We start from the raw sequence: 10,279 nt of genomic DNA on the forward strand, positions 1-10,279 counted from the left end.
CAAACAAGCACTCCCCAAAACAAGCCCCTGGGTCTGCCCCATTGTGCCAACCCACCACCACCAAGTCTGCTTTCATTTACATTTAGGTCAATAAAAAAATCCAAACCAGAAACTCTTGTTATTTTTGCTGATGTCAGAGCTTTAGTTCAGAAAAATGATCTCATGGCTGAATGTCAGGTCAAGTATTGCAACGGTTCTTCAGTCTTTTGAAGGAAATCCACTCGCAATGCAAGTTAATTGCATGCGTTTCCAGGGTATAATTGCCTCAAAGGGGCAATGTCATTAAATACAGTAGGCAGGATATGGTAGTGCTGCATCGGGGTAGATGAATGGCTGGCATGACTGACTGAATGTACAGTTGGAGGCCATCGATATTGTCCTTTTCTTTTTGCTGAGGTTTGCGTGATCTGCGCAAAAGGACAGTTAACCCATTTTGGGCGGGAACCCCTTTTGGTGTTTTAAACATTGTTATAATTTAGCTATTGAAAAATAGCAGATCTACAAGCTCATAGCGCGCCACCGAGTGGCGCGCTACGAGCTTGTAGGTCTGCTATTTTTGAAAAATCGTGAAAATATTTATTTCAGAAAACTGGAGGATTTAGAAGGATTTTTTTAAAATTTTGCGGTCAGGCCTAAATGGGTCAAATGATAAGGGACACTATCGGTGGCACCCAACTGTATATCATGCAAACGTGTGCATGTGCATGCACGTGTGCTTGGGTCGAGTAAGATACGATGTTCTTGAAATCTATGCGCATGTGTGTTTGAATGTGTGTACTGTATTTGTACACATGTGTGTGTTGCTAAAAAAAAGAAAACAGGAAATTGAAAAATAGACCGAATGATTAAATCATTATTATTATTATTTTCACAAGCTTTTGTTAATGCTTTCATTTCAGACACATTTAACCACTTTCAACAACCTATTTTGGGCATGTCATTATGGGTGAAAATGTCATACTACACAAATTAGGCCATTCATTCATGAAAAAAAAACCATAAAGATATATATGTAGATACAAAGTTTCTGCCCGACAGTGGTGATATTATACTGTGTATGTGGTAATTTGAGGGTGTTTGTGTCTGAGGAGTTACTGTGCATTGCAGTGATTTCATCATTCATTAGTGCAGCCCTGGCAGTGTCATAGATCTTCTTAGCTTTCCCAGCTATAGATTCCAATTTGCTGCAGGCCTGAGACTTTTATTTGTCTGTGTGTCAACTGTCATCCCTGTGTTCCTGAAAACCAGTGCAAAAATGCCAAGCTGCTCCTGTAAAATTATGGCTGTCCGAGCAGTTGCAGTTCTTCAATGGAACCACGGGGTGGTGCTGTTTAGTAAACTTTACATTGCAGTGTTTTGGTTTGTTGATGTACTAATGGATGGGGTGGTGGGTGCAGTCGGTGAAAACTTAAAAGAGGGAGCTTCAATATGGCACCTGTGCATGCTGGCCCGTTCTTAGATTACATGTCAAGGCCGCTGCCACCCATTACATTACATCCCATCTCATTACATTACATTAATGATAATGAGTTTGTAATTTGAACCGATGCACTACTGAATCGACTGTAGGCCTACGGTTAAACCAAATTAACAGAGGAATCACGTCCTGGCGTTTTCACTGTTTACTCAATCCACTGTTTACACCTGTGCCTTTAGAGGGAGTGACTTAACCCATACAGGACGGGAATCTCTTTTGGTGATTTAAGCGCCATTATGTTATACTTTAGCTATTGAAAAATAGCAGATATACAAGCTTGTAGCTATTTTTAGTGAAAATGTGTGCAAATCTTTGAATATACTCAATACTCAATACAGCGAATGTTTTTAACTCAAATATTTGCTTCTGGGGGGTCCCTGGAACAACATATTTTCAGATGGGGGTCCTTGACATGAAATAGGTTGAGAACCACTGATACAGAAACATAGGTTTTTCAGAAAACTGTCATGATTTACTGGGCTCATGGGTCAACTCAACCGAGGAGGATCTGAAAGTGAGGAAGGCACTTGCATGGAGGGCCCTGAATGGCATGACCAGTGTATGGAACTTCAATCTCCCCTGACAAATCAAACTCAGCTTCTTCTATGTAACGGTGGAATCTGTTCTCCTACATGGCAGCGAATACTGGACCCTGAAGCCAACCCTGCAGAAGTCTCTAGACGGGTGCTACACCAGAATGCTGCATGCAGTATAACATCAGCAAGAGCGTACATGTTACCAACAATACCCTGTATGAGGGAATACCAAGCGTGAGCCAGAAAGTAGCAGCCAGGAGAATGAGACTAGCAGGACAATGCCAGAGACATCAAGAACTGCCAGCCAGCAAAGTAGTGCTGTGGGAACCAACACATGGGCATCGATCAAGAGGACGTACTCAAGAAAGACGCAGGAGCGCAAAGCACCAACGAGCTGGCCAGATTTATGGAGAACCGGGACGACTGGAAGCGACGATGGAGGGCTCGTCTGAGGACGACCTAGAGAGAGTGTAAATGGGTTAACAACACATGGAACACACAATACCGGATAACATGTCCCGACACTGCGCTGACACGTGCGCTTATCAGCACCACCACTGGCAGATACAATTAGATTGCAGTGTCCTCGAGGTCTGTGCAGGACACACTTACAATCAAAAATACAGGAGATCTGTAAATATAGGTACATGTAACCACGACCACGCCATGGATTGATGGGAGAGGTGATGCATGGCTGAGGATATGAGAGCAATGAGAGAGGCAGGAGGAAAGGAGGAGGGAACACAAAAAGCTACAGTCTACCATTCATTGTCAATGGAAGCCAGCGACATGAAGATGCAAAGATCATGCATCAGACGTTTGTAGCTGCTGCAAAAGCTACAAATACACTGTGTAGCTTTGTATCTTTTGCATGATCTGCCCGTGTAAACGCAGCAAAAGGGACATTGTACAGTGAAAGAGAGACAAATAGCCAACCAACCCCAGAGAGACTAGACATTCATTATTATAACTACACCCAGACTCGGAGCAGGGAACAGGAGAGCGACTGGAATGGAGAGAAGGGAAGGAGGAAGGATGAGAGGAGAGTTAAGAGCTGAGTATATAGGGGTGGATGGCGAGAGAGAGAAAGAGAGAGAGCAGGGGAGGAGTGACTCAGAGGATGGGTGTGATGGACTGATGAGAGGCAAAGCTAGTGGGAGGAAGAGAACATAAGAGTACAGCACAGAGTAAAGTGGCACAGAATACACTACAGTACGAGCCCTGGGCCGTTCCAGGGACGCCCACACGGACCCCCCGGGGACCCCCACATAGTAACTCTGTCATTTCTCGACCGTTTCGGACGCACGGCTGCTCGCTGGAACCGGACTGCCCCCCTGGGCGCGTTCCAGGGGGGCTGGATGTTCCGGAGACCCCCGCACAGTACACTACAATACAGTACAGAGCACAGTAGAGTACAGTAACTATAACAATAAATGTATAGTTTAACCACCTTGCTTACCTAAATTCAAACTACACTTGAAATAAATAATTAAATCAAATATTTTTTTCAATCTTTCCTCTCATTCATTGAGCCGACTGTACATGTCATCAAAAAATTTGCCAGCATTGATTACTCAGCACTCAGGCTCTCCAAACAAGCACTCCCCAAAACAAGCCCCTGGCTCTGCCCCATTGTGCCAACCCACCACCACCAAGTCTGCTTTCATTTACATTTAGGTCAATAAAAAAATCAAAACCAGAAACTCTTGTTATTTTTGCTGATGTCAGAGCTTTAGTTCAGAAAAATGATCTCATGGCTGAATGTCAGGTCAAGTATTGCAAAGTTTCTTTATCTTCAGTCTTTTGAAGGAAATCCACTCGCAATGCAAGTTAATTGCATGCGTTTCCAGTGTATAATTGCCTCAAAGGGGCAATGTCATTAAATACAGTAGGCAGGATATGGTAGTGCTGCATCGGGGTAGATGAATGGCTGGCATGACTGACTGAATGTACAGTTGGAGGCCATCGATATTGTCCTTTTCTTTTTGCTGAGGTTTGCGTGATCTGCGCAAAAGGACAGTTAACCCATTTTGGGCGGGAACCCCTTTTGGTGTTTTAAACATTGTTATAATTTAGCTATTGAAAAATAGCAGATCTACAAGCTCAAAGCGCGCCACCGAGTGGCGCGCTACGAGCTTGTAGGTCTTTATTTTTTTTAAATCGTGAAAATATTTATTTCAGAAAACTGGAGGATTTAGAAGGATTTTTTAAAATGTTGCGGTCAGGCCTAAATGGGTCAAATGATAAGGGACACTATCGGTGGCACCCAACTGTATATCATGCAAACGTGTGCATGTGCATGCACGTGTGCTTTGGTCGAGTAAGATACGATGTTCTTCAAATCTATGCGCATGTGCGTTCGAATGTATTTGTGCACGTGTGTGTTGCTAAAAAAAAGAAAACGGGAAATTGAAAAATAGACCGAATGATTAAATCATTATTATTATTATTATTATTTTCACAAGCTTTTTCACAAACTGTATATCATGCAAACGTGTGCATGTGCATGCACGTGTGCTTGGGTCGAGTAAGATACGATGTTCTTCAAATCTATGCGCATGTGCGTTCGAATGTATTTGTGCACATGTGTGTGTTGCTAAAAAAAAAAAAACGGGAAATTGAAAAATAGACCGAATGATTAAATCATTATTATTATTATTTTTTCCTCATTCAATTTTCACAAGCTTTTGTTAATGCTTTCATTTCAGACATATTTAACCACTTTCAACAACCTATTTTGGGCATGTCATTATGGGTGAAAATGTCATACTACACAAATTAGGCCATTCATTCATGAAAAAAAAAAACATAAAGATATATATGTAGATACAAAGTTTCTGCCCGACAGTGGTGATATTATACTATGTGTGTGTGGTCATTTGAGGGTGTTTGTGTCTGAGGAGTTACTGTGCATTGCTGTGATTCATCATTCATTAGTGCAGCCCTGGCAGTGTCATAGATCTCCTTAGCTATAGATTCCAATTTGCTGCAGGCCTGAGACTTTTATTATGAGGATATTGATTTGAATTTCACAGTCAGAGGCAGAATAGAATAGTTGGAACTTGGCTCAGAAAAACAGACCAATACTCGGTGGTGTAAACTGTAAAGTAACTAAGTTAATTTACTCAAGTACTGTACCTAAATACAGTTTTAAGGTATGGTTTTTGAGTGGTGCAGCCACTCCATTGCAATGTGTGTCCCTGGCTGGTCTGTCCGAGCACGGAAATAGCGTTCTTTTCACCACCAAGTGTCACTGTTGCGCAGCCTAACACACACACACACACACACACACACACACACACACACACACACACACACACACACACACACACACACACACACACACACACACACACACACACACACACACACACACACACACACACACACACACACACACACACACACACACACACACACACACACACACAAATACAATTATTTGAAAACTTTATAACTATAGTTACATTGTAGATTTTGATTATTATTACAAAACATACAGTACATTAACTACCTTATCTACCCTATATCTGCTATTTTCACACAAAAAAAATATACATTTGAAAACTTGTGGAATGGGACATTCTGCATAGCGAGTTGAATTCTAGACTTTTCATTTGTAACAGAGTATTTCTACATTTCAGTAATGATACTTTTACTTGAGTAAGAAATGTGAGTACTTTTTCCACCCCTGCCAATACTTACCCAAAAAAAAGTATTCTACAGGTTTGGTTGCAACTGCGCCTTTTAGAATGATTTTTTACTTAGTTGCGCGCCAATAGTTTATTGACAAGACCATAAAGTGTCACAATGCAGCGCGTTGTGAGCTTGTAGATCTACTATTTTCGGTGCTGTGCTACCAAGTATAAATCAGGCATTTCATTGACTATTTTGTCCGCACAAAAGAGAAAATTGAAGTGTTGTTTTTCATTACAAATGGAGTACAAAGGGACTTTAATTGTGAAAAATCATCATCTGTGTTTGTACAGTATGCCCAGTAAACGTCTTACAGTGTCTTATACAGTAGATAGCCATAGGCCATAGTGGTGAGGAGAGGCAGACTGCGATGGTACGGACACGTAGATTGGGTGAAGAAAGTATACTGTATGTGGATTAACTTAGAGGGGACAAGACCCAGTGGCCGGCCTAAGAATACCTGGCAGACGAGATGTTGGCTGACATGAAAGCGCATCGACCACAAGGTGGTCATGGAACGTTCCCGGTGGAAGAAAGCCATATCAAGAGTCCAGTCCAACCGAGCGGTGCCTGGAAAGCCTGGAAAGCCAAAACAGACACTTTCCTTCTAACCAAAATGCCAAGCACAAGATAACAGAAAGATGTTCCAAATGCCAGTGTATCTTCAACAGTGGCACAAGTTGTTTATTTTTGATTGAAAATGCTATGGTATATCCATTTACTAGCCTCACATAGCCATACTAATATATGTCTGAGGCAATTTGCATTGCAAAGGCAGATCCTTTTATAATAATGATGAGACCACTGACAGTGGAAAAATATGTTTTTTGCTCCAGCTTTTGTTCCCAATTTGAATTTGGCTGTTTACTGCAGTGTCAGCTTTAAACTACCTAAACAATACTTGTATCTGAAGATGAGACATAAGAGACACAGTCACACAACACACTACAAGCAAATACACACACACACACACACACACACACACACACACGCACACACGCGCGCGCGCGCGCGCATGTGCGCGCGGGAACAAACATGAACGCACACCCGCACGTATGCTTGCATGCACTCTTTCACCCTCAGTCGTGTAGCCAATATCTCAATGGTAGTTGGACCCTAGAGCGAGACAGACACTTTTAATCAAACTTCAAGTAGAAAACACAGTCATAAAATATAAACGCTATGTGTGCAACTGTGGAAGCTTTCTGATAAGCCTATAAATAATACAGATGAATGTTATGTAAAAGAGGTAGAGTGACGGAGAGAGGGAGAGAGAGTAATTGGCTGTTTGAATCATCACGCCACATTTCAATCATCAAGGAGTGACAGCAAATGAACAAGGGACATTTTACCGTATTATTGTAACCGAGTGTTCACTGTTCAGATGCTCAAGGACAATTCAACACTAACTCTGGGTGAGCCGGGATCGAACTGGGAACCTCCCATTCGGACACTTTACCGGCCAGTCTACCCCTGAGCCACTGCCACCCCATTATTTCGATCATGTACTATTGAGAATATAGAATAAAGATAATCAAATAAAGATAATCAAGGGCTCAGATGAGGACTCAGAATTTGGGGCATATTTCTGTCGTTACACTCTTGCTTTCTTACAGCAAATGTTTCCTTTGTGATTTCAGTGTCAGAGTGTTCAGTGGAATGGCACAGCTATATTCTGCCTTGACAGACAAAGAATAACATCACAAAAAGCAGCATCAATAATGAATAATATAGTATACAACAGTATAGCCTGCCCTGCACTGCACAGAACCAAACAACACAGTGCATTACAGTATCCTAATCCTGCCCAATATTCATACACATGTACCTATAGTATCACATCACTGTTGTAAGGAAGGTGAAGGAGCCTAAATGTGCAACTAGAGGAAAGAGAGGAGGGGAAGAGAGGAGGAGGAGAGAGGGGGAGGAGAGAGGGGGAGGAGAGAGGAGGGGGAGGAGAGAGGGGGAGGAGAGAGGAGGAGGAGAGCGGGGGAGGAGAGAGGAGGAGCACACATCATGAGGGAGAGAGCAGCATGGGGTGGGTGGGTGGGAGGTGGTAGCATTGTATTGCAAGTTGTTAATGATGAAGGGCAAAGAAAGAGCTTAAAGGTGAGTGGAGAAGAGATGCACACACACTCTCTCACACACACACACACACACACACACACACACACACACACACACACACACACACACACACACACACACACACACACACACACACACACACACACACACACACACACACACACACACACACACACACACACACACACACACACACACACACACACACACACACACACACACACACACACACAAACTAATCTACCAAATCGATTATAAAACAATTAAAGCTAATCTATAAATAACCGATTCATTATCGATAAAATTTTGTATGTTGGCCATTTTTATTTTTAAAAATCGATGTAATAATCGCTAATAAGATCATAGATAGTTGCAGCCCTAGAACACATCATAGAATCTATGATATAGATGTCACGTCCAATGCTCCACGGAGAAGTGTAGAAGTGACAGGCATATGGTTTCATGTGCATCAAAAGCGAGCGAGTCAGAGAGAGAGTGAGCTAGAGGGGAAGGATGTTCAGATGAGATGTAAGGGAAGTAAGGAGGGGGTGGGCGGGGTCGTTGGGAGCACGCCGTGTGGGAGGGTATTTCCCAAAACCAGCCTGCCACTGCAGAGGTGGAGTTGTTTTTGCCAGAGTTGCCTGTTGAAGTGCTGCACCACTAAATCAATGAAATGAGGGGATAGAGGAGAGGAGAACTATACCCATCTTATTGCAGTCTTTGTAACTGGTGTGCGTGCATGCGTGCGTGCGTGCGCGCGCAATCATCACATTTAGAAAATTGTCTTTCACTCTCCTTGTCTCTAATTGTCTTTTTTGTATACCGGTATAAATTTCTGTCTACTGTTCTCTGTCTGTCTGTCTGTCTGTCTCTTCTCCTCTCCTCTCTCTTTCTCTGCGTACCACCCACAACCCCTCTCTCCTTACTTCACTCCCAGACAGTGTCTCTGATCTGGGATAGCCGGCGCCCTATTGTCCCAAACGAATCTGTCCTGCAGGCATCCCTGAGTGAGTGTGTTGTGCATGCACATTTTTGGGCTATGCACCAGCCAGCCACAAATTGCACCGTGTCACGATTGCTGGCTTTGTCGTGTTCTAAAGCCCCAGAGACGATGGTGCATAATCATGGCTGACAACACATTTGTTTTTTGAATCACAGACAACCTCTCATCAAAGCTTACCTAATTAAATTAAATTCACATTCACATGGTGGGAATCGTGTCCACTTTATGCATTCCACACACATTCCACAAATATGTGGAATACCCATACCAACAGTCATAAAGAAGTATGAATTCTTAATCTCTGTAAGTGCTCTAAAAGAGCACTTACAGGTGGCTGCAATTCAAAACTGGTCCCAGTAAAAAGTCAAAGCTTACTAGTATCGTAGTATTGCCGCGTTTGCACCAGTAACGAGTCAACAATGACAATAACATGTTATTGCTCTTACTGGACATGCTCTTACTGGACATAACCTATAGTACAGGCTTTAACTATATTAACTATACAGAGAAGAGCAGTATTCCAACCACCTCTCTCAGCAGATGCAGACGAACAAAGATCCCCCCAAGCACTGGAAATATAAAGGCTACAGTACCTGATGTCCAACCCCTCACGTCCGCCCTGCTAACCACCCTAATTACCCTTCACATCCTATACATGGTCATTACAGTATCTCACTTTTTCCCTCAGAGTGTGCGTGCGTGCGTGCACAATATAATTGCATGTATGCTCTATTAAGTACAATAAATTGTGCTGCAACTGTGTGTGTCTGTTAGCAACGAGGTGTAAAGAGAGAGAGAGAGAGAGAGAGAGAGAGAGAGAGAGAGAGAGAGAGAGAGAGAGAGTGAGTGAGAGAGAGAGAGGAAGGGATGGAGTAAAAAAGAGTGAGGGGGAGGAGGAGAGAGAGAAAGACGGGGGGTAGTAGCAGGAAGACAGACCAAACATGGACACAGGTGACGCACAGAGGATACCCAGTTTCCATAGCAACAGGCAGGTGCAAGATACTGGCAGCTAATCTAGTGTTCGATCTGCTGAGATGAAACATTTGCATGCACACGCGCACACACACACACTCACGCACATGCACCGTCATGCACTCACACACACACACGTAAATGAGCTACCACAAAGACAAAGACAGATTACTCTACTGTGACCAACACTGATACATGTGCACACGCGCGCTGGTGTGCACAGGCACCTGCGCACACATGTTTGAACACAGACACCCAAAACAAAGATATTGGGACACACACACACACACACACACACACACACACACACACACACAGGCACACGCACACCGAGGAGCGAAAGGGCTGTCATTAGTTATGTAGCAGACTTGATTGGCCAACCCTGACCTGGCTATAACCTCATCTCATAGGACAACACAGAGTCTGACACACATTCTGATGAGGAGAAGGAGTGGAGGACAGGGGAGAAAAAAGGGTGCTATACAGGACAGAGCATGGGAGCAGAGA

The sequence above is a fragment of the Electrona antarctica genome, assembly GCF_951216825.1.
Source record: "Electrona antarctica genome assembly, chromosome: 17".
NCBI classification, from domain to species: Eukaryota; Metazoa; Chordata; class Actinopteri; order Myctophiformes; family Myctophidae; genus Electrona; species Electrona antarctica.